This window comes from Macaca thibetana, chromosome 12 (assembly GCF_024542745.1).
Source record: "Macaca thibetana thibetana isolate TM-01 chromosome 12, ASM2454274v1, whole genome shotgun sequence".
Classification (NCBI taxonomy): domain Eukaryota; kingdom Metazoa; phylum Chordata; class Mammalia; order Primates; family Cercopithecidae; genus Macaca; species Macaca thibetana.
The window spans coordinates 20,120,828-20,146,776 of NC_065589.1; the positions used below are offsets into that span (position 1 = coordinate 20,120,828).

The 25,949-nt window shown below is 41.7% G+C and overlaps 1 protein-coding gene and 1 non-coding gene across 2 annotated transcripts in view; both read right to left on the reverse strand.

The window, feature by feature from the left end:
• Window positions 1-25,949, reverse strand: part of SGPP2 (sphingosine-1-phosphate phosphatase 2) — a 141,716-nt gene that overhangs the window by 53,333 nt on the left and 62,434 nt on the right. The window lies entirely within an intron of this gene.
• Window positions 13,307-13,411, reverse strand: LOC126933238 (U6 spliceosomal RNA). The gene has a single exon (XR_007718482.1). It is a non-coding gene; the product is annotated as a U6 spliceosomal RNA (small nuclear RNA).

The following is a 25,949-nucleotide window of genomic DNA, read 5'->3' on the forward strand; positions in this document are numbered from 1 at the left end:
ATGACAGTGTACCATGTCTAACAGATTTCCAATAGCCAGACTTTATTCTTTACACTAGCATAAATAACACCTAAAAAGTTTTGAAAACAAAATATTTTGAAATAACGTTATTACTAGTAAACCAGCCATGGGATTTTTTTTTTTTTTTTTTTTGAGATGGAGTCTCGCTCAGTCACCTGGGCTGGAGTGCAGTGGCGCGATCTCGGCTCACTGCAAGCTCCGCCTCCCGGGTTCACGCCATTCTCCTGCCTCAGCCTCCCCAGTAGCTGGGACTACAGGTGCCCACCAAGACGCCCAGCTAATTTTTGTATTTTTAGTAGAGATGGGGTTTCACCATGTTAGCCAGGATGGTCTTGATCTCCTGACCTGGTGATCTGCCCGCCTCAGCCTCCCAAAGTGCTGGGATTACAGGCGTGTGCCACCGCGCCCAGCCCCACAGGATTTTAAAAAGCCAAGCCACACTTCCATTTTTGGCCCACATTAATATAAGATGCTTCTCCTCCTAGCTTCTTCTAAATGTCTGCCTTCAAACTTTTCTCTCTGTTAACATATTCCATTCCCTGAAGGAAAACAGGACATGATGAACTGTTTTACACTACGTTTACATTTTTGTATACACTACAGAGCGGCCCCTGTTTGTCTTCATCCCTGCAAAATACCCTCATCTCAAAAGAGTGAAGCCTCCATGTGATCATAATAAAAGCTAAGTCCTCTGCAGGATGAACAGAGCACCAAGAGCCTCTTTTCAAATTACACCCACCATATATTAAAAAAATGGAAAAATCCCAATAGCTTTTTTCCTTCCCTTGGCTACACTCATAGCTCCCTCCACCACGGAGAAATAGCCCAAGTGGTGCACTGTCAACTAACTGGGGTGTATGATTATTCCTCATGTCTCATGGGGTAGAAACACTGCAAACCGCTGGGATTTACAGTCTATCTATGGGCTTGTTTCCAGAAGGTCAGGAACTGGTTATGTCATTGACTGTTGGAGGCAAGAGAACAATGAGTTATAACCCAAAGACCACAGCCTCTCTATCAGTACATACCTATCCGGTTTCCTAATTTATCCAAATGCATCTCATTCCCTTTTTTTCTCAGTTTACCAGTAAGGTGACTTGGATAAACAGACAGCAGACTCTCATCCATTCCACTCCCAGGTGTATCCCTGAGAGAATGGAAAGCACCTGTCCTCACTGGAACTTGTATGTAAATGTTGTTAGCATTTGTTAGCCTCATTCTTCTCAGTTTCCAAAAAGTTTAAACAACGCAAACGTCCATCGACTGATAGGCAGATAAACAAACTGTGTTATATCTTTACAATGGAATATTATTTGGCCATAAAAAGAAAGTACTGGTGCATGCTACCACGTGGGTAAGCCTTGAACATAGTAATGCTGAGTGAAAGAAGTCAAACATGAAGGACACACATTGTATGATTCCATTTATATGAAATGTTCAGAAAAGGCAAATCCATAGAGATAGAAAGTAAATTAGCTATTGCCTAGGGTAGTGTGTGCTAATGGATATGGGGTTCCTTTTCGGGGGGTGAAAATGTTCTGAAGTTATATACTGGTGATGGTTACACAACTTTGTGAATATGCTGAATTGTATACTTAAAAAGGGTGACTATTATAATATGTGGGTTATATCTCAAGTTTAAAAAGAAAGAGAAGCCAGACATAAAGATAAGTCCTGGTATGCCTCTTCTATGTGTTCTTGAAGTCTCTTGTTCCAAAATGTTATTGCAATGCCTTCACATATTGATTTCAGAATGGAAGAAGAAGTAAGCTATTGGAACTATCAATAGTCTCGTCTTCAAAAATCCAGTCCAATTCTGCCCATCCACAGGGCACTGAAGTGAGTACATACCAGAGAACTGCTGAAAATCCACTACTCAAAACCATAAGTACACAGGATTCATTTTCAGAACAATTTTTAGCTTTAGAGGCTTTCTTTAAAAGCTACATTTATTAATGCCTAAAATGTTGCTCTTATCAAAATTAGTATATCATTATATGTGATAACAATTATACTGATTTTTTTGTTAATACATAATAGTTATACATATTTTGGGGGTACTTGTGATATTTTGACACATGCATACAATGTGTAATGATCAAACCAGGACAACTGGGACACTGGTCACCCCAAACATTCACTCCTTCTTTATGCTGGGTCATCATGGAAGCCTTTCAAATCAACACTCTTACAAAAAAGAGATTGCACTAGATTGTGTTTTTGTTTATTCAATGTTCAGTCTTTTTTTTTTCTTCCTTGTAATACAAAGTGCTCTGTGGTCTCCTATTTAGCATCTGGGAATGAATTAAAAGCAATTCTTGGTGATGGTTATTTGGAAAGATTCTAAAGGCTACTGTTTACCATCCAGTGTGAGAAGCTATTTCCAACTGGTGAACAGCCACTCATACTTCTGGCATTATTTTTATTTTTTAAATTCCGAGCTTTTTTGCTGGGTGTGATGTGTGTGTGTAACACTGGAAGAAGCAATTTTAATTTCAAATTAGTACAGTGTTACTCATGTCTAAACCACCAAAACAAAGCAAGCACCAGGAATCATAGAAGATAATCAGAAAACTGAGATTTATATATTTCAAGTTTTATAAAAATAAAATAACTAAAGCACAAACAGTAGATGAGAAAAATTAAGTTACAACCTTTTCTTATTCTTTCCAATGTTCTCTTCTTTTAAGCTCAGCTCTGCTTTGGAAATTTTTGATGACAAACACAAAAGATATAAGATTGTTAAATCACAGATGTATGTATAGGCCTAGGAAAGCCACTTCCCACCTCTTGAGTCCACCTTTCATTGTAAGAAAGGAGTTGGGTTAAATAATAACTAACTTTTGTGCAATGATTGTGTTTAGTGTGTACTTTCACAGACATCTATTTTTATGTCAACATCATCCCTATTTTACCGATGAGGAAACTGATGCATAGACAAGGTGAGTACCTTGTCAACAATAATGATGCCAGTGTAGAGAAGCTGGACTTGAATTTGGTTTTCTGATTCCAAATTTTATCACTGTTTCACCACACCATGCTGTCTAGCATCTCATAAACTCACTACCGAATCTAAGTCAATCGAGGGTATATGTATAATACCTGAAAATAGATATCTATGCTATAAAAACCCAAATTCTATGATCTTAATCCTTTAGATCCATCCAGAGCTCAATAGAGGATGCTGAGTGTCCTTGGGGCTGAGAGATTAAAATGTCACATCTGATGAGAAAATTGCTTATCCCTACCATCCCACCAATGAATAGTCCAGAAAGCTAGGATCTGTGTCCTTGACTTGCCATTAGACAGACATCATATCCAAATGACTCCCACTGAGTGAATGGGTGTCTTCAGTCCTAGGAAATGTAGAGCACACTCAAACATGAAAATCATGCATAAGCTCACCCTCCTTCAAACAAATGAACAGTCAATCAACCAACAGCCAAAGTCTGGGAGCAACTCTAAATGTTCATGACAGGACACTGGTTAAATAAGTTATGTAACTGTTAAAAAAAATTATGAGATACACTGTTAAATGAGAAAGCAAGAAGTTGAAGAGTATATTTTGCTTCCATTTATATTTTGAAAAGGTATTTACATACTAATGCATGTAGGTACATGGGAAACTGGATGGTAGATTCACTAGGGGATTAGAACTGAGGTCTGGAGTGGGCAGGAGACATGCTTTGCAAACAGACTTTGTGTGATGTTTCAATTTTTCATGCAAAAACAAATAACAAAAATTTACTTCTGATAGCAACAGAAGCATTGCTAAGAAAATTCTTTTCTACCAGATTCCTCCCTCACATTGCTATGAATTTTAATTATCAGTCCTACTGACCATGAAAAGACTAAGCAATACTATTAAAAGATCAAAACCTTGATCTTTACAAAGCCCTGATGGCAACAATGCAATACATGTTAGTCATACGCCACATCCAACTTTCTCATCTGATTAAAACCACAAACGATTCCTGTCTCTAAGTGTGATACCACAAATCTTAAAGATAGTCTCAGAATATGCAATCCGGAGAGAAGTTCCTCTTCAGTTTTGGCCGACTGATTACTAACCAAAGACTCTTTCTTCTTTTACTTGCATCCAAAACAGTAAAACCTGCACCAGGACTTTTTCGTAGGTTATAAACTCTAACGAACTCATGAAAATCAAACCAAGCCATTTGCACTAACAGCTGAATTCTACACCCATCACCTTCACTAAATCACAAAGCATTATCATTGCTCTTTATTAATGACTAGTTCTTTAAACTTTTCAAGATGGTGTCAGAATAGTTTAAGTGGAATATGAGTGGACCTACACTGGGACACTTTCTGTGGGTCTCCTACCAAGCTGGGATTGGAGGTTTTCTCTGTGCTCCCAGCTCACTCTGTCCAAGTGTTTTTCAAACACAGTCATTCACAAAACACCTTCCAGATTCTGCCACACTCATGGACCACCCATGTTATTATTTCTTTAACACTGGTCTTATTTCCTTTTAGTGAAACACTAGTGAAATAATGATCTGATAGTTAGTTATGTTTTGTAACATACAATTGACCTTTGTGCAACTTGGAGGTTGGGAGTGCCAATGCCCTGTGCAGTTGAAATCCATGCATAACTTTTGACTTCTCCAAAACTTAACGACTAATAGCATTCTGTTGACTGGAAGCCTTACTAGTAACATAAAACAACTGATGAACACATATTTTGTTTGTTATATGTATTATATACTGTATTCTTGCAATAAAGTAAGCTAAGCCAAAAAAGTTATTAAGAAATCATAAAAAAGAGAAAATACATTTCCAGTACTGTGTTGTATTTATCAATGCATCATCTGTTTACAAGATGAATCATCTGTATGAAATGGTGGCAATCGCAGCGGTAGCTTTCAACCTATGGTACATATTAAGCAGTTCAACTTTTTCTTGTAATTTCACAGCTTTTCTTGTAATTTCATAGCTTTTCTCTGCTTCTTGGCAGCACTTCCAGCATCACTAGTGGCACTCTGAATGGGTCCCATGACGTTATTCAAAGTTTACGGTGTTGCACTAAACATGATGAAAGATACATGAGAACTGTAAGAGATCACGTTTTACTGTGATGTAATTTACTGGAGAGACAACTGTTCATGTGGATATGATTAGCGTTACTCAGTGTTTTAAGTGGATACTCACAACACTTGTGCTTACCACAATAACAACAAGAGGTAGCTATGAAATTATCACAGTAGCTGGGTGCAGTGGCTCATGCCTGTAATCCCAGCACTTGGGGAGGCAGAGGCAGGTGGATCACGAGGTCAGGAGATCGAGACCATCCTGGCTAACATGGTGAAACCCTGTCTCTATTAAAAATGCCAAAAATTAGCCGGGTGTGGCAGCAGGCGCCTGTAGTCCCAGCTACTGGGGAGGCTGAGGCAGGAGAATGGCGTGAACCCAGGAGGCGGAGCTTGCAGTGAGCCGAGATCGCGCCACTGCACTCCAGCCTGGGCGATAAGCAAGACTCCGTCTCCAAAAAAAAAAAAAAAGAAATTATCACAGCAGTGCAGTATGTGGTACAATTACTTTATGCCATTATAATTTAATACTGCATCTTTACATGTGTTTAATTTCCCTAAACTGTGACTAGTGTCATGTATAGTTTTATGTGTTTATGTGCATAAGTTTTGGTAAATTTTAACTACTTTGTTTTTTTTTTTTTTGAGACAGAGTTTCACTCAGCAGCCCAGGCTAGAGTGCAGTGGTGCAGTTCACTGCAGCCTCGACCTCCAGGGCTCAGATGATTCTCCTTCCTCAGCCTCCCAAGTAGCTGAGACTACAGGTACCTGCTGCCAAACCCAGCTAATTTTTGTATTTTTTTGTAGAGATGGGGTTTTGCCATGTTTCCCAGGCTGGTCTTGACCTTCTGAGCTCAAGCAATCTACCCTCCTCGGCCTCCCAAAGTGCTGGGATTACAGATGTGAGCCACCAGGCCCAGCCTAATTTTTATTTTAACTTTTCATAATAGATTCATGTATATTTTATGGTAATAAATGATAACACAGTATTGACATATGTTTTATGCATTCATGACATACCTAACATTTTCTTAACTTTTCCAATATTGCTAGGCTACACTTTTCATCTGCAAGATTTTCCAAATTGTTGCAAATTTACAGAAAAGTTTTCAATATATTTATTTTTAAAAATTCGTGTATAAGTGGACCCACTTGATTTAACCCATGTTGTTTAAAGATCAACTGCATATTCAATCCAATATGTACATATTTAAATGAAACCAAAACAAGCTCCTCTCACACACTGGGCACTTTGGGAATCATAGTTGTTCTTTTATAATTATAGAGTTACATATATCTACTCACCTTCATATGATTATCTGTAGTTTAGATGATAGTTGTTTAATCTCCCAGCTCTTGCAATAAGCCGAGGTCCTAAATGAATGAGTGAGTGAATGCATGCATGTGTGGGTGCTTGTAAGCAAGCAGTAAATATGAGTATCTCTCACTATCCAAATTTTTGCTTTCTGGAATCTGAAGATGAATATATTCAGATAAACTTTTGTATAAATTATTTGCTATCAAAACTCATGTTACCTGCTATCTGAAATTCAGGAACCAAATGGCTTTGAACAACTTGTAAGCCTTGCTATGCAACCTTGCTTGCTTCCTGGACTTGGCCTAAAATGTATTACTTTCATTTTCATATTTAAAACCCATGCAGCTCTCTCAGTTCCTCTCCACTAAATAGAAGCCTCGCCTTTTTGTGCAGTGCCAGCCTTCCCACTCTGTCATGAGGTAAAAGTTGGATTAAATGGGTTTGTCTGTATTGAGTGTCTAGTTACCAGACTGCTTCCAAAGTGGATACTGTGCCCATCAGTGACTCCTTCCTTGAACTCAATAAGAGGGACTACATATCCAGAAATGATTCTACCCATGGCAAGTTCTATGGCACCATCAAGGCTGAGAACAGTAAGTGCAGTCAATTGAAATCCTACTTTCATTTTCCAAGTTCAAGATTCCCCCAACATCAAGTGGGGTGACATGATGTTGAATACATCATAGAGCCCACTGCACTCTTTACTGTCTTAGACAAGGCTAGCATTCACTCGAAAGGTGGAGGCAAAGGGTCATTATTCCTACTGCCTGTGCCAATGCTGCTATGCTCAGAATGAGAGAGAACTGTGAAGATGACAACTTCTTCGAAATTGTCAGCAGTGTCACCTGCATACCAAGTGCCTGACTCTCCTGGCAGAAGTCATCGATGATAACTCTGGTAATATGGAGGAATAGGAATCTCAGACCACAGTCCATGCCATCACTGCTCCCCACAGATCATGATTACTCCTCCAGCAAGTTGTAGTGTCATGTCAGTGGTCATTATCCCCCAATCCCTGGCCCTGCCAAAACTGTGTGCAAGATAATCCCCGAGTTGAATGGAGAGTTCACTGATTTGGCTTTCCAAGTCCTACCCCTGGGGTGCAAAGCGTGCTGATAATGTGCTTTGCCATCTGGAGAAAGGTGCCAAATATAAGGACATCAAAGAGGCAATGAAGCAAGCATCAAGGGCCCCTGGAAGAGCATCCTGGGCTACATTGAGGACCGGTTGGTTGCCTTTGTGACAACCACTATCCCACTTTTGATCTGGGGTGGGTATTGCTCTCAATGATCACTTAATCAAGCTGACTTTTGGTATGACCATAAATCTGGCCATAGCAACTGACTGGGGGGATCTATCTTATGGTCTGCATGGCCTCGAAGTTGTAAGAGTCCTGGAGCACTCACCCCAGCAAAAGTATGAGAGGGAGAGTGAGGCTCTCGGTCACTGAGGAATCCTTGCCCAATTCTACCCCAACACATTGAGAACCTTCCTTTCTCTCTATATGGGTCCCATCTAAGGCCCATGAAGAAGGAAGGACCTGAGAGTCTTCCCTTGTTGAGTACCATTGGTGCCATTGATAAAATTTCTACTGTGCACAGTACAGGTGCAGGTAAGAAAATGAAACACATGGAGACACATGAAATAGACATTATAATCACTGGCATTATAATCCCACACACTACACTGAAAAAAAAGCATGATGGCCTGTAATTTATACATTGATTCAAAGCAATTATTACCAGGAACTTGACACCTTTGTCATTTCACCATAGGAGCAGCCCTATAAGTGGGTCTCACATGTCCCTTGAAGGTGAATTTGAATACTGAAGGAAAGTGAACCTATATAAATAAATCTATGCTCTTAATACTTTAAAACAAGAATTCACCATGCTCTTTCCCCTTTATTTTAGCCTATTAAGGCTTTATGTGTTATGTGTTTGAAATATTTAGCCTATTAAGGCTTTATATATTATATATTGGAAATATTTCATAACATATTTAATAAAATTTAAATTCATCATCATTTTAATATATAGTTTTAGCTACAACTGAAGGACTTTCTGATCATCCCTCGTCCTTAGCAACAGTGCTCTTGATTTTTACCCTTTTTGGTTCTATTATTTGGTTGTTTTTCCTGAATGGGCTACATAATCTAAACAGAGATCTTTTTACCAGGAACATACAGTTTCAGTATTTCCTTAGGCCTCCCAAAGCTGGATATTCCATAGTAGGTGATTAGAGTAAAAGGATAGTCTAGGTGATGTCCTTAGAATGGGTAACTTTTCTTCAATTAGAAATAAACCAGTCATATATTACTTAACAATCAGCTTTAAACAAAGACCTAGAATACTTCAAGTTCTTATTTCTTCCTATTCATATTTGTAAAAGGCAATGCAACTCTCTAATTGAAGCAGTGTTAAAGGGTAGAATTTCATACACAGTGTAAATGTTCTCTCAGGAATGGTGCCATTTCCAGTACAAACCATTCCTGACGTTAGCCTCCAGGATGAGCTGCCGTTTCCCCCAGCACTGCTGACTTTAGCAACAGCAAGTTAGAGCTTCTCAGCATGGTGTATTGATAATAAGCAGCTGCTGCCTTTATCTAAACCATCACTTATATGTGTACCTGCTCAGGAACAATTTAGATGTTAGAAATCAACATTGTGAACAGTAGCCTATCTATAGCACATATTATAAAGAAATATAGGTTGAGTATCCCTAATCTGAAAATCCATAATCCAAAATCCAATATCTTTTGAGTGTTGACGTGACACTTAACGGAAATACTCATGGGAGTTCTTCACATTTTAGATTTTCAGATTAGGAATGCTAAATGCAAATATCCTGAAATCTGAAAAACTCTGAAATCCAAAAAAATTTGAAAGCCAAAACACTTCTGGTCCCAAACATTTTGAATACGGGATACTCAATTTGTATGGAGTATGCCTGGCAGTAATTCAAGGACAGCAATAATCTTTACCTTCAAAGGATCCTGGCTATCTTCAAATTACTCCAGAAAGTCACTCTGATTTTTCTCTCCATAGATGTAACAAGAAGGGATGGGGTTAGGTTAAATCTAAATTATAAACTTATATAATTTTCTCAAGGCACTGTAATGTATAGATCCTGATTCCTGATGGCTTAAAAAAGTTTAATTGGGCAAATTTCCCAATTCACCTAGGCCAATTTCTTTACTTCACACGTATTTTACAAAACCAATTCAATCACTTGTATTCTATGGGTGTGCCTAACAAATGGCAAAATTTGTGAGGGTGGCATAAGGAACATCTGTCCAGACTTTTCTTAAAGCTCTGGTCATTCTAGTGGTACCCAGGTAAACTTGTGTTTCACCATAAAGATTGAGAAAGTATTTGTCTTAAAAATGCTAATCATAAAAACAAATATTTTTACCTGTCTCCTCCTACCGCCACCATCATCAAAAACCCAAACCCTTAACAAAACAAAAACAACTCTGTAGACTATTTGGATTTTTCTAATATGTCTCACAATTGGTGGGGGACAAGTTTAGTTGAAAAAAGCATAGATATTAAAAGTGAGACGCAGGCTCAGTATATCCTGGAGTAGAGATCTAGCTTCAGAGAGTATCTATTCTTAACTTACCCTGAGACAAGAGAAACGTGAATGCACCTCACTCGCCCGTCCTTCTATGGCAGTGTCTGTTTATGAGGAGGTCTCCTGATGAGGTGAGGTCAGGTCTGCCATTTTGCTGACCAAGAGTCTGATTTTAGGCTCAACATCATTAACATCAAACACCTAATTTTTTAGGCAACTGCCCACTCTCCTTACACATTTGGTCAGAGTCGGGTCATTTCAGGTTAAGCTCCTGTAAAAAGATGGCTGTTCAGGTTTGAGAACCTCCCTATGTAGTGAGCTGTTAGAGCTGGGTCTAACGTAATCTAAACAGAGATCTTTTTACCAGGAAAATACAGTATCAGTATTTCCTTAGGCCTCCCACTGAGGGTCACCTCAGTGGGTCTGTCACAGGTTTTTGTTCTTAATAGAATTCAGAAAAGATCTAAGTGGTGATCACTCAAAAGAAATAAGAAAGATTTATTTCTGAAGAGATTAAAGACTCCAAGAGCCAGCCAGCAGCAACCTCATCTGTCTAGGTTCGGAATGACAGTCACTGGCCTCCTCTCCCATGAACAGTTAGCTGGACTGCAGGAAGGAAACCTGGATTTATGAGGCAGGCTCAAGTGACTCCTGCTCAAGCCCTAACGCACTCGTGCACTTGTCCTAAGGGTCCTTGGTTGAGAAAGCCCAAGGGTCACAGGTTTTCTGTTTGTCTGAATTTGGTTCTCTTTACAAAAGACCAACTCTCCCCACTTTTCTTATGGAGGCAGGTAAATTAACGTTGAACCAAATGGTGATAAGAACAGCAGATGATTGTCCCCAAACCCTCAGGTCTGAGCTCTTTGTCTCCAAAGGCTATCTCCAAAGGTTCTATTTCCTCACGCTAGAACAACTGCACACACGTAGGGGGAAGCACCATTTCATGGTAAGATACTTTGCTACGAGGCAGTCCATGAGCAAACTGAATTACCAGTTAAGATGCTTGGAAGGAAATGGAGAGCTGAGGAAATGCATGAGCATAAAAACTCAATATGAAGGCTAACAAAGTTATGGGAGCCATAATCACAGGATGCAGGGAAGAAAATTCACTTAAAGCAGACGATGCCAGTTTTCAGTGAGGATGCCCTGGATATGTGTCTGCTAATCTAGGGGAACAGCCAAATGGACTCTTCCATTTCTTCACACAACATATGTTTCCATTCTCAGTTTGACATCACAGGCTATTGCTATCCACACTGGAAAAGCCAATTTCATACTCTTTCCAAACAACTGCCAACACGGCGACCATTAGCAGGTGGCTTCCAACAATGTGTGGCAAACTAGGTCCAAAGTCTAGAGAACCGAGTGCATTATCTTCTTAAACATCCTTAAACTGGCTGTGTCTCTAACAACACCCCCACTTACTCCTCATTGCTCCCTCCCTTTTTTCTGGTTATTGCTTCTCCTCCTTCAAAACTGAAAACGGAGACATCCAGCTGGAAGTCAAAATCAAGACGGTCGTGACTGAACTGCTTCCCTCCGTGCTTCCAGCCCCCACTCACCCCTCCATCCCAGTGGTGCACCATCACCACCACTGAGAACCACAGTCTCACATCTCACTGTGTCATAATACTGGCTCCAACTTTAAGATGTAACCTCTCTCCTAGGAAATTTCTCAACCTTCTTCCTTATGTGACAGAGTATCCGAGCCCTGAAGCTCAGGTGGTGGCTTTCATACCTCTGGGATGAACACCACTCAGTCAGACTCACTGAAAGAACAATTCTTTTGACCTTAATGCATAATTCTTCCTGCTGGTAACGCCCTTCTGCCAATCAAAGGGTTCAGCTGTACTTCTAGTCAGGCCCAAGTGAGAACTTAACGTTGTAAGTTCCAGTCCAGAACACTGGCAACTGGACTCTTTGGGCCCTTCTGCCTGGGGACCTCTGGTCTAGTCAGTTCCATGGAAGGCCTCATTTAGGGTAATCATGAAGACATTAACATTTAGAGCTCAACCACAAACAGGCAACTCACCATCTCCTTAATGGAAAGGTGCTAAAAACTCACATGACACTGAATTGGAAAAGCTTCCAGCCCATCATCTATGGACATTGTTTCCTTTTCATTTTGTTTGCAATGATGTCTTTCCTAAAGACTGTCTTTCCTCCAATGCCCCAACTTGTGTTTCCCCCAATGCGCCCTCTTTTCTGCTTCCTCCTCCTTTTTGGCAATAGGCTTCATTATAAGGTTTCTCCCAGGTAGGAAAGAATACGCTCTTGTGCCCTGGGGTTAGATGACTCTCCTCCGGAAGAGCCAGTCTTTGAGTAGGAGGGGAGAAGAATCCTGGAGTCCTCTGCCTGACGCCAGTTCACTGCAGGAAGCAGGGCAGCAGGCTGGCCGAGCACAGGAAAAGTGTAGGAGAGAAGGCAGGGAGCCATTGATTTTCCAGTTGGCCAGTGAGTGATTAACTCTGCTCCATGAGGAGGGGCGGTTGATCACACCAACACCTCTCAAACCTTGATGCAACCTCCCCATGACCCTTTTTAATGAGAAAGGCTTGGCTGGAGCCTGTCAGAATCTGCCTTCAGGGCGAACAGGCACATCCCTCCTCTGTGCAATGCCCACTTTCCGCTGTAAGGCTGAGGTTCAGCAATGCTGACAATGGAAGTCTCTTTACAGAACCCGTGTTTGATGAAATGTCTTACCAGATTTGAATTAGAGCACATGTTTTGTTTTAAAGATGAAAAGACCAATTCAAAGATGACTTTGTACTTTTTAAAATTTAGCTATCTTCTCAGAAGGAGTGCTTTCTGGAGTATTTAGACTTCTGAGAAACACTGGTTTCCATATGAACACAGAAATCAACCGGAAAGGATGATGATACATTTCAAACATTCTGGACTCGCCATAAACAATTTAAATAGGAGTTATAAGTAAATTTTAAGTAAAGTCAGTCCTGTACCCATCTCCTCTGAAAGGCCTTCTCTGACCACCTTACTTAACGCGGCATGCCTCTTGTCACTCTCTCCTCATACCCTATTTCTGTTTTTCTTCATACAACTTTATACCTTGCCTGTATTTAGACTACATATTTTTATTTTGTCAACCTCATCTTCACCCTGAGTGGATGCTCTGCCTTCGTGTGGCCCAGAGTCTGGAATAGTATCTGTCTGTTTAAGTGCTCAAAATTTTTTTGTTGAAAAAAAAAAATTCATTCTTTTTTTAATGAATGAATGAATGATGCCTGTTGAGATTCAGTGATCCTTTAGTAATTAATGTTTTCTTTGGGCCGGGAGACCATATTGGCTTCTCCAAATGTCCCAGATATATTGGCTGCCATGAAAAAATATGGAATGCTCCATGAATAGATGTGTCATCCTTGTCGAGGAGCCCTGGTATTCTCTGTATCATTCCAATTTTTAGCATATGTGCTGCTGAAATGAGCATAGTAATTAATGTTAATAGCATCATAGTATACAGAGTTGAGAGGCCCCCATCCAACCTCTGCTTATTACATATGAGAGAACCCAAGTCTCAATCAGTGAAGTGACAATCCATGATCTCAGGGTGAGTTGACGGTTGAGGCAATGCTGAACTCAGGTCTCCCAAAGGGGCTACACTCTCTGCAATTGCAAAAGGTGACTGAGAAGGGGCCCTGTGTGAAGCAACCCAGGAGCCTGTGTTCTCCTGGTAGCTTCTAGAAGAAAGTCATTTCTACCTTTGCTGAGTCATATTACCTTCTCTTACTCCTCTACAGGATAAGCTTTCTCCTGCTTTGAGATTTTCTTGGCCTGGGACTCTCTGCCCCAGGGCCTCATGAGGCTGGCTCCTCATCCGTCAAGACTTAAGTTCAAGGAAACTGGCACAAAGTGCCCTTCCCCAACCACTTTCTCTAAAATAGGTTTCTGCTCTTCTCTGATCATGTCCTAAACAGTAATTGTACATTATTTAATTCCTGTATTGATTACTTGTTACTGTCTGTTTTGCCTACATGTGAACCCCAGAGCAGGATGGAGTCTGTCTTGTACATTGCTTAATCTATACCACTTGGCATAATATTTAGCACATAGTAGGCCCTTGCCAAGTGTTTGTTAAATGAATGAACAAATGACTAAATACATTTAAAGGTTGTTGCTCACCAATTATAAGGTTAAGAAAGAGATTTCCCAGGTGCGGTGGCTCACGCCTGTAATCCCAGTGCTTTGGGAGGCCAAGGTGGGCAGATCACTTGAAGTCAGGAGTTCGAGACCAACCTGGCCAATATGGTGAAACCCTGTCTCTACTAAAAATACAAAAATGAGCTGGACTTGGTAACATACACCCATAATCCCAGCTACTCAGGAGGTTGAGGCAGAAGAATCAGACAATCACCCGACCCCAGGAGGTGGAGCTTGCAGTGAGACAAATTATTGCACCATTGCACTCCAGCCTGGGTGACAGAGCAAGACTCCGTCTCAAAAAAAAAAAAAAAAAAAAAAAAAAAAAAAAAAAAAATGGAGAGAGAGAGAGAGAAGAGATCTGATGCTGTTTTTAAAAAGCAAATAAAAGTTGGTTTCTGGTTGAAAGACTCCTGAGCAGTTCAGGAATGTGTAGAATTTCTATTTTCATCCTGCAAACACCTTGAGAGAACCTTGGCCAAATTTGTTTCCCAACTTTCCATCAGGGCTAATGGGGAGCCATTCCATTAAGACGGAAACAATTCCATTTTAAAAACACCTCTAGGATGCTACTGTAGTACTGTACAGATGTTCTCCATGTATCTTTACCATCCTGAACTGCAATGACCTCTTTACATGGGTGCTTCTGTAGGGGACATCTCTTAAATCACCTTTGTAAAAATAGCCTTTATTTATGTTACCCAATATTTATTTATTGAATTGCTGCCAGATGCTAGGTTCAAGAAGCAAGAAGAAACCAACAGGGAGGGAATACAGATACAGCAGGCAGAGTGGCTTTTCTAGAGATGATACCCTGCACTGAGACTTAGCAGGAGTAAAGGGGGTGGCAGGCAGGAATGGTGAGAGCATGAAAGGCAGAGGAACACCAGGAAAGGAGCACAAAGTAGAATACGTACCTGTTGGATATATAAGGGATGGTGGGGGGTCTCACCAGAGACAAGAACAGACAGGGGAAAGGGCTAGAGGTGGAAACTGAGGCAGAAGTCTGACTGTGAGAGGCCTTGTAGGTAAGTTTAAGGTGCTTAGACATTACATGTTTTTAAAAGTTCATATTTGCATTTGAGATAGATCACTAAATGCTGCGGGGAGGATGGATTTGAGGATATAAGAATAGCTCGAGGGAGACTGATGAGAACATCTACTGCGATCGTGCAAAATAAAGATGGCGCAGGCCTAAACGGAGGGAATGTTTCCAGAAATGTTTGGAATACAAAATTACCAGTGTCCGGACGAGGTAAGCCTTTATTAAAAGAATAAATGCAACAACCCTGGCTCCCTGGAGAATAAGACTCTTCTTACTACTTTGGAAAGCGTCTCAACCTGAGAAGTGAAGTCCTCATGGACGGAAACTGTTTTACATCTTTGTTTCACGTTGCCCTGTGTTAAGAGACACCTCCGCAGGCAGGCGCAGGTACTGTAGGGTGGAACTCTCCTTTATTTATTATCTTTGTCAAATAAAAAGCAAATCTGGATTTAGGTAAGGAGAGACGTCGTTCGAAAGGATTCTTGCATGAAGGGAGTGGGGACACTATATGACACGGAGACCAAGAGATCTGCAAGTGTCTCGAGTGTAAAGGAGGAATGGGCTTTTCTATTACTTAGAGAAGAATGAACAAGGCTCAGGAGAACTGGATGTGGGGAAGTGAAATGGAAGGTGAGGGTGGGTCACGATAGTAAAACCATGTGTACCCTGACGTCAGCCTATTCTCAGAAGGGGCTGTGTGGTGAGGGTGGGTCAAAGTTCAGGGGTCTACAGATGGCGAGAAACTTAGTTTGGTCAAGTCAAGGTGGCAGGTATTTTGTCCAGACTGAGGGGGGGACAGAGTTCAGCTAATCATTTTGAGCCAAAGAATGGGAATTTGGAATCCGTGTCTGGCCTTGTCACTAATAAACAAGGGAGGCATCTGTGGGTCTTATCTAAGCCACAGGGAGAAGGGGGGTTCCTTGTAGTAAATCCTTTCCTGGAACACAAAAAAGGGTGGGAGGATTATCTTCATGGTTTCTGTTTTCTAGCAGCATAGAGAGCTCAAGTATAATTCAACAAGGCCATTTTTCTTCCTCTCATTTTTAAGCCAGGAGATCTTGAGGATATTTTCTAACCAGTTTTTCCTTTGCAGGAGAAAATTTGAATATAAAAGGACCTTGGTGCAAATAGATTTTTTTTTAATTTTTATTTTTTTGAGACAGAGCCTTGCTCTGTTTTCCAGGCTGGAGTACAGTGGCATGAAAACGGCTCACTGCAGCTTCAACCTTCTGCGCTCAGGTGACCCTCCCACCTCAGCCCCTGAGTAGCTGGGCCCACAGGCACATGCCACCACGCCTGACTAATTTTTTAATTCTTTGTTGAGATAGGGACTCACTTTGTTGCCCAGGCTGGTCTCAAACTCCTGGTCTCAAGTAATCCTCCCACCTCAGCCTCCCAAGGTGCTGGGATTACAGGAATGAGCCACTATGCCTGGTGAGGTGCAAATAATTTAAAGTACGCTCTGACACTCTGACATTAGCAAACTCCTTCAGGTTTTCAAACCATCAGCAACTTTTTTTTTTTTTTGAGACAGAGTCTCGCTCTGTCGCCTAGGCTGGAGTGCAGTGGCACGATCACTGCTTACTGCTACCTCCGCCTCCTGGGTTCAATCCATTCTCCTGCCTCAGCAACTCTTATGTTTAAAGGGAAAGTTAAAGAGAAGCCTCCAGGAACTTTCTGAGAGACTGATGCTAGCCAAGGCCAGGACTTCTAGCACAGATGAAAACACAAAATTCTTTTTAAAATGAAAAGGGGGAAAAAAGAGAGATACAGTCTTTGGCAAATGTTTAAATCCTGCTCTCATTGGCCCCATATATCTTACAGTGACTAGTTATACAATTGTTTTGGAGGTAAATTTATGCTCTCGGTTAACTCCCCTTACAGAAAGCCTCATGCCAAGATTTTGGACATGTATGTGACTGTGGACCACAGTCACCACTTGGTGACAGTCATGGAATTGCACGCGCAGGGCCGAACTGGCGCCCTTGGCACATCTCATATGAACACGTAGTTATTCAGTGAAGACACAAGTGCAAGTTGGGCAGCCGTGGGCTGGCAAGGTGACATGGGAGACCACCGCTGCCTCCTCCCAGCATTTCCCTGACTAGTCAGTCTCATTACCCATTTCTCTGAAATTTCATAAGGAGTACATTTGCTCATTCGTGAACATTCTCTGTATCTCTACCGCCTACAGTCCAGCCTTTTGGGCCCTTTCCAAAACTCTTCATTTCCTCCTGTCAAAAGACAAAATTACCACAAATTTAGCTTAAAGATTTTTTAAAAAATCTTTTTTCTTCCCAGTGCTCAGTGCAGCTGGGATCCTTTGAAAATCTTAATTGGCTTCATTTGCGATTCTAGAATTGGGCAACACTTCATTCCATGAAATAGAAGGAGTGTCCCAATGGGTTCAGCAGAGGAGGCTGGTTTTACAGACAGGGAAGGGCTGAGGAAAGCCAAAACAGGGAACAAAAAGCAGTTTGGTAGTTTTGAAGTTACTTTCCTTGAAAGGTGGGAATAGGGAAATAGAACGATAGAAAAATAACTGATTAGTTGACATCAGGTTGCTTTTTTATAAGGATTAAAACAGAGGGAAATTAATTATCTTGCCCATTGAGACTGGCCTTTATGGCTATTCTCTCTCTCATCCTCCTGATTTCTCAGAAGGTCAGATCAACAGATGAGCCTCGATTTGGTGATGTGGAACTTTAGCATGAGTGACTCCATTTTGGTTTGGTCTGTTGGGCCAAACCAATAGCCTCCTATAAATGTTATGTAACACTTCAAAGAGATCATTTATTTTAGGCCTAACAGTACCATGAAGTAAAAAGAGGGCTGGCTTGAGAATGAGCTTTGATGTTATTAATGTCTCACCGTCAGTTTCATCATACATAAATGTAGATATTAATGCTTTACAACATTAATGTTAGACTTAGTTAATAATACATTTGGGCTGAGTGCGGTGGCTCATGGCTATAATCTCAGCACTTTGGGAGGCCAAGGCGGGAGGACTGCTGGAGCCTAGGAGTGAGAGACCAGCCTTGGCAACAAAGTGAGACCTTGTGATATGGTTTGGCCCCTTTGTCCTCATTCAAATCTCATCTTGGATGGTAATTCCTGTAATTCACACATATGGAAGGTGGGCCCAGGTGGGAAGTAATTGGATCACGGGGGCAGTTTCCCCCATGCTGTTCTCATGATAGTGAGTTCTAATGAGATCCGATGGTTTTATAAGGCAGTTTTCCCTGCTCTTGCTTCCTCTCTTTCACCTGCCACCATGTAAGGCATGCCTCTTCCCTTCCCGCCATGACTGTGAGTTTCCTGGGGCCTTCCCAGCCATGCAGAACTGTGGGTCAATTGAACCTCCTTTGTTTATAAATTACCCAGTCTTGGGTAGTATCTTCATAGCAGTGTGAAAATGGACTAATACAGTAAATTGGTACCAAAGTAGTGAGGCACTGCTACAAAGATACTTGGAAATGTGGAAGAGACTTTGGAACTGGATAATGGGCAACGGTTGGAATTGTTTGGAGGGCTCAGAAGATGACAGGTAGATGAAGGAAAATTTGGAACTTCCTAAAGAGTTGTTGAATGGTTTTGGCCAGAATGCTGATAGTAATATGGACAATGAAGTTCAGGCTGAGGTGGTTCCTACGGAGATGAGGAATATCCTGGTAACTGGAGCAAAGGTCACTCTTGCTATGCTTTAAACAAAGAGACTGGTGGCATTTTGCCCCTGCCCAAGAGATCTGTGGAACTTTGAACATGAGAGAGATTATCTGAAATTGGAACTTACGTTTAAAAGGGAAGCAGAGCATAAAAGTTTGGAAAATTTGTAGCCTGATGATGCCATAGGAAAGGAAAACCCATTTTCTGGGGAAAAATTCAAGCTGGCTGCAGAAATTTGCATAAGTAACAAGAAGTCAAATTCTGATTGCCAAGACAACAGGGAAAATATCTCTAGGGCATGTCAGAGATCTGGGCCACCCATCACAGGTCCAGAGGCCTAGGAGGAAAAAATGGTTTAGTGGGCAGGATCCAGGGCCTCCCTGCTCTATGCAAGCTCAGGACTTGGTGCCCTGTGTCCCAGCTGCTTCAGCTCCAGCTGTGGCTAAAGGGGGCCAAGGTACAGTTCAGGCCATTGCCTCAGAGGGTGCAAACCCCAAGCCTTGGTGGCTTCCACGTGGTGCTGGGCCCGTGGGTACACAGAAGTCAAGAACTGTGGTTTGGGAACAGCCATCTAGATTTTAGAGGATGTATGGAACCACCTGGATGTCCAGGCAGAAATTTGCTGCAGAGGTGGAGACCTCATGGAGAACCTCTGTTAGGGCCATGGGGAAAGGAAATGTGGGGCTGGAGCCTTCACACAGAGTCCCCACTGGGGCACTGCCTAATGAGTCTAGGAGAAGAGGGCTACTGTCCTCCAGGCCCCAGAATGGTAGATCCACTGACAGCTTGCATTGTGTGTCTGAAAAAGCCACAGGCACTCAATGCCAGCACATGAAGGAGCTGCCCAAGGCTGTGGGAGTGCACTCTTACAATGTGAGAAATGGAGTCAAAGGAGATCATTTTGAAGCTTTTAAGATTTAATGATTGCCTTGCTGGATTTTAGACTTGCATGGGGTCTGTAGCCTTTGTTTTGGCCAATTTCTCCCATTTGGAATGAATGTATTTACCCAATGCCTGTATCCCCATTGTATCTTGGAAGGAAGTAACTTGTTTTTGATTTTACTGGTTGATAGGTGGAAGGGACTTGCCTTGTCTCAGATGAGACTTTGGACTGTGGATTTTTTTTATTAATACTGAAATGAGTTAAGACTTTGGGGGACTGTTGGGAAGGCATGATTGTGTGTTGAAATGGGAGGATGTGAGATTTGGGAGGGGCTGGGGCAGAATAATATGGTTTAGCTGTGTGTCCCCACTCAACTCTCATCTCAAATGGTAACCCCCACAATCTGCACCTGTCAAGGGAAGGACCAGGTGGGAGGTGATTGGATCATGGGGGAGGTTCCCCCTTGCTGTTCTTGTGATAGTGAGTTCTCATGATATCTGATGGTTTTATAAGGCAGTTTCCTCTGCTCTTGCTCACTCTCTCTTACCTGCTACCATGTAAGATGTGCCTACTTCCCCTTCTGCCATGATTATGAGTTTTGCCTCCCCAGTCATGCAGAACTGTGGGTCAATTGAATGTCCTTTGTTTATAAATTACCCAGCCTCAGGTAGTATCTTTATAGTAGTGTGAAAATGAACCCTGTCTTTACAAAAAATTAAAAACTTAGCCAGGCATGGTGGTGCCTATCTGTAGTCCCAGCTGCTCAGGAAGCTGAGGCAGGGGGATTTCTTGAGTTCAGGAGTTTGAGGCTGCAGTGAGCTATGATCGCAGCACTGCACACGAGCCTGGGTGACAGAGTGAGACTCCATCTCAAAAAAAAAAAAAAAAAAAAAAAAATGCATTTGGAAGTGCTGTGCCATCTTAAACATTATTTTTAGAAATAATAACTGACTCATGGTTTCTAGGGGTGAAGAGCTGGCATGAGACAATTATTGCTGGAGTACAATCATATCATCTTACTGGGCAAGCACACCAAAATCTTTTACATGTTTTACAGACTTAGTGGCACACCCAGACACAGTTTAGGAAGAAGGTGTTGCTATAGATAACTAATGAATTATGCTCGGGGTGACAAGACCCCCAAACCAAAAAACTACAAGTGGAGACATAGGCTTGATGAATCTATAAGAATAAAAGACTCAGAAATAGTTTTATGAGATGCCTTTAAAAAGGTTACTATGGCTCATGCCTGTCTTCCCACTCATATCAACCTCTACTGTTCAAATGCACATAACTGCTGGGTGCAGTGGCTCATCCCTGTAATCCCAGGACTTTGGGAGGCCAAGATGAAAGGATTGCTTAAGCCCAGGAGTTAGAGACCAGCCTGGGTAACATAGTGAGACCTTGCCTTAAAAAAAGCAAACAAAAAAAATATTAGCCAGGTGTGTTGGCTGGTGCCTGTGGTCCCAGCTACTTGGTAGACTGAGGTTGGAGGATCACTTAACTCCAGAAGTCTAGGCTTGAGTGAGCTGTGATTGTACCACCACATTCCAGCCTGGGCAACAGACCAAGACTCTGTCTCAAAAAGAACTCAAAACAATAAATGTATATAATCTTGGAATTTTGGGTTGCAAAGGCTGGTAAATGTCCAAGTGACTCCATAAGAGTATTAGTCATTGCCTGGGTTTTGATTTGAGTGCCTGTTCCCCTCAGCTTTTAGGATGATCTCACTCGGAAAACCCCTGTTCCACGTACCAAGTATATTTCCTGAACCAGGGTCCATCCCATGCACGGTTCTTTATATTTTAATCTTAAAGGTGACATACTAAAAAGGTTCTAGGTGGTTTTGTATTTCCTGTATAAAAATTTATAAAAATATGTTTCTCATGAATGTCGAAACTTACTCAAAATTAACATCCGCAAGGGCTAGATATAGATGAACACACCCTTAAATGCATCCTTTTAGGTAGCCGAAATGTTTTAAACAAAGGCACCTGGTTTTCTGCAATTCAGGCTTTCATAGAGTTTTATTTTTTATTTTATTTATCTTTTTTTGAGACAGAGTTTCGCTCTTGTTGCCCAGGCTGGAGTGCAATGGCATGATCTCGGCTCACCGCAACCTTCGCCTCCCGGGTTCAAGTGATTCTCCTGCCTCAGCCTTCTGAGTAGCTGGGATTACAGGCATGCGCCACCATGCCCGGGTAATTTTGTATTTTTAGTAGAGATGGGGTTTGTCCAGGTTGGTCAGGCTGGTCTTGAACTCCTGACCTCAGAGGATCCACCTGCTTCGGCCTCCCAAAGTGCTGGGATTACAGGTGTGAGCCACCACACCCAGCCCACAGAGTTTTAATAATTTCATCCTTTTGGTGTTAAAGACACACCCTTTTGATTGCCCTGTAGGACAAATAGTCAACCATCCTTTGTAGATTAGAAGACTTTTTTTTTTTTTTTTTTTTAAAAAAGCTCAGTCTCTAACATACATTCTAAAAGCTTTCCATGGTATAAATTTAGGTTTAAATTTCTAATTTCAGCCTCCAAAAAGACAAAGGCCTGAAACAACCTTTAGCTTGTTTAAAATGCTTACCCAAGTCAATGAGCCCTGATCTTTTTTTTTTTTCTTAATACATTCTAATTAACAGCCAACATATAGTCCTTGCTGGCTACAGAAGAAATGGAGACTTTTAGTCCATCACCTTGTGTCTATTCCTTCACGCTAAATTTTTTTTTCCAGTTATGTAGACAAACATTGAAAATTGTTCAACTTCTATTTATTTTGCAGAATTTGTTTAAGAAACCCTTGAGGGCTGGCTTGGATGGGCTCATCCTGCTGGCAGTAGTGCTACAGGTATGCAATTACTTGTAGAATTTGTAGTAAATGCAAGGTTTAATGTTCTCCTTTGTCTAGATCCTCAATTATGGCCTAATAAAATAAATCAGCTCTCTTATTTTACTCATTTAGCCTTTGTTTGTTTCACCAGTGTTAATTTAAAAGGAAGCCAGCTTACTGCTGCTCACAACTTGCTAATTTCCAAGTTAGAGTTTTTTTGGAAAACCTTCAGAATGTCATTCCCCAACCGCCAGAGTCAAATTGCTATGTATTCAAAAAGCATTTTCAAATTGAACAAAACATTTTCCCCCTCTCTGATTTCAGTGTCTGTGAATGCCAGAAGAAATTTAATTTTAAAAGGAACAAAAACCAAACATCTGTTTCTAGTTAAATCTGAGTATATGCAATGCAAACAATGAATTTATATGTGTGTCTATGTTCGTACACACACACACACACACACACACACACACACACCCCGAAGCTGAGAGTAAGACTTATATGTTTGATGTTCTTTATGCCTTTTTGCCTGGACTAGGGGAGTCCTGAACTCACATGGAATTCCATACCCTTTGGGCTTGTATTTGTAAGGCCACAGGATTCCTAGTGACTCAAACTTAGGATAGGTTCAACCAGTATCTCCATAAGCAGCAGTCCCCAGCCTATTTAGCACTAGGGACCAGTTTTGTGGAAGACAATTTTTCTACAGATAGGGGCTGGGGGAAGATGCTTTTAGGATAAAACTGTTCCACCTCAGATCATCAGACATCAGTTAGAGTCTCATAAGGAGTGCACAGCCTTGATCCCTTGCATGCACAGTTCACAATAGGGTCCGTGCTCCTATGAGAATCTAATCCCACTGCTGATTTGACAGGAGATGGAGCTCAGGCAGTAATGCTCGCTCACCCGCTGCTCACCTCCTGCTGTGTGACCCGGTTCCTAACAGGCTACGGTACCAGTCCATGGCCCAGGTTAGGGGACCCCTGTCCCTAAGGACCCCTCTCACAGAGGATCATTAACAATTGTGTCCTCTCCCTATCATGGGGGACCACAAGAAAATTGGTAGAAACCAACCCTGTCAGTTGTGTGGAGGTTACCCAGGAGAAATTTTACAGGGTGCAAGGTAAATGCAACTGATAGCAATAATTTAAGCACACATTTAGAATGACCCTGTAAGGCAGATGCACCTGAATGCATGTTCTGAGCTAGGGAATTCAGGAGTGGCCAATGTGCAGATTAGTTTATTCTCTATGATAAACATCTGAGCCGCACTCCTGTCCTGTGGATTATGGGCTGTACAGGGGATTAAGGCCCTGAGTAGTGTTAAATGAAGGTTGCCAAGCGGAGCTCTTCTTTATTGGTGGGAGGGAGGTGGGTGTTAAGTGAAATGCTGTAAAAACTGTATGCTATTTGCAAGTGGTTGCAGATTTTCTGTCCAGCCCACCACCACTGGGTTGCGTGGTTATGTTGTCCAGCCTGCCACCACTGGACTGGAGGAAGAGGAATATGTTGCCAGCGCACTGCCACTGGACTGTCTCTCCTAGGCAAGCCCCTAATAAAATCCCATGTCTTGTTTGCTCACTCCGGGTTTCTTCTTTGGTCTCTTGAACCTGGTGTCTTCTCTATGGAGGTTAACAGGGGTTTGGCACAACATACGGCAGATGCATGGTTGAAGCCATGGCGTATGATGAAAAAGACTAAATATCCTGTAAGATGCATCACCACCAGTATTTTTATCATCATAAAACCTTCCAAATGAGAGGGTCCCTGTGATCATTTTGTTCAACTTCACGTTTCACAGATGGTTGAACTGAGGCCCAGAGAAATGTCAATTTCTTAGTTATTAGTAAAGGCTGAACTACAATTCATTGCACACTTGTAACATTCGGCGGGCTCTCAGCGCATCCCAACCTGGCTATGTCCTCCCAGTGGAGTTCTCATTCTACCTTACTAGAAAAACATAGGCTAGGTAAAATAAATAGAGGCTGAGCAATTTTCACTTGGATTATAAACCAGGTCTCCTAATTCTTAAGAGGATCAAACCATCCTTAGATTCAATTATTCCTTTTAGGTGAAAAGACTCGTGAGTCTTCTCCAATGTCCATCCCGTTTCTCACACATTCATCATGAGCTCTAAGTCATTTCTAATTTTACATCAAACCACTTATCCTAAGTACGATCTAAACTGTATGCTGCAATCAAACACAACAAAGGACAGACAGACAGATGGAAGGAAAAGGTGAATTACTCTCAAATCAACAAACAGTATGATTTAAGAAAAAAATTTGTAATTTTAAAAAATTTAAAATGTTTAATGTGGTTTGCTACTTGCAAAATGAAAAATGAAATTTATTGGAACATGTTTAATACAGACAAAAAGAGCCTTACTATATACCATAATGAAGGGAAAAGGTTAGGGCAGAGCACAGAAGTTCATGGCCAGGATTCTGGAATCAGATAGTTACTGGTTCAAATCCAGGATCTACACCTCTGGCCATATCAGCTTGGCTGGACTTCTCACATTGTTTCCTTACCTTAAAATGAGAGTCATAATAGTAGTGCCTACACTTCACTAAAGAATATTTATAAAGGCCACAGCCCTGCATCTAGCACATAATCATGACTTGTAAATGATGGCCCTTGCCACACAGAGAGTGAATATCTTGAAAGCTGGCAAATAGTCCATACTCATTGAAGGAATAGCCAAACTATGGCCACACAGACACATGTGGCTCATGTTTACAAATTCTATAATGTTATTTATTCATAAGCAGTCATATTGTGGCTCTTTGCAAATTATTTATTCAAGACCCTTTATTCCACCTCACAGAGGATGGAATAATAACAATAATGATAACGAAGATGATAATAATAATAAAAACAAGGGTAGGCAAGCAAGGAGACCACTGGGGCCAGGGCCTCAGGCACCAGGAGATGGTCAGGAATGCTGGGGGAGGGCAGATGTCCAGAGAGAGGGGCTGGCACCCACGGAATCAAATTCAGAAAGCCTCAATTTCCCAGAGGTAGCCTCTGCTGGCTAAGGCCCAGCTTCTGCATAGCAAACACAGCACCTCCCTGCCACCGTACAACCCATCCAGGCCACTACACCAAAAGAGCCTGAGAGGCATCTGTGGCAGCCAAACCCACAAGAGAGGAATGGAGGTCAAGGCCATTTCCCTGAGACTGGGCCCTCTAACTAGCGAGGGCTCCCTGGGAAGCCCCACCCTGTGCTGGTGAAAGGAGAGGGAAGAGAAGCAGTAACAGCAGTTAAGTTAAAGACTGCATTTGTTTTGCAGTTCTCAAGCTTTCAGAAAAATCCCAGAGGCCAAAATAAACTGTGGCCTCTTCAGCTGTGAACAGACAGAGCACTTAACCAAGGAAAGCTTCTCCTTCCCCTTCCCAGCATG